The sequence below is a fragment of the Mus caroli genome, chromosome 18 (assembly GCF_900094665.2).
Source record: "Mus caroli chromosome 18, CAROLI_EIJ_v1.1, whole genome shotgun sequence".
Classification (NCBI taxonomy): Eukaryota; Metazoa; Chordata; class Mammalia; order Rodentia; family Muridae; genus Mus; species Mus caroli.
The window spans coordinates 40,375,686-40,375,912 of record NC_034587.1 but is presented as its reverse complement, the minus strand read 5'-3'; positions in this window follow the sequence as shown (position 1 = coordinate 40,375,912).

The following is a 227-nucleotide window of genomic DNA, read 5'->3' as shown; positions in this document are numbered from 1 at the left end:
CCTAACTCTGGACTCCATTCTNCTCATTCTGCTAAGTCCCTTCCAAGAGGTGAGTGCTTGCCAATGTTGCTTCTTGCCACAAGCCTCCCAGATCTTCTCCCTTAGACTGTCCCAGCTTGAGTCCTAATGCAGTCATGCATTCCTCGTAATTCCCCTTTGAGACATGGTGTGTGGATGTTCAGTTCTGTGTCTGGTGGCTATGGACAGACTGTGAGTCTCCCTGTGAC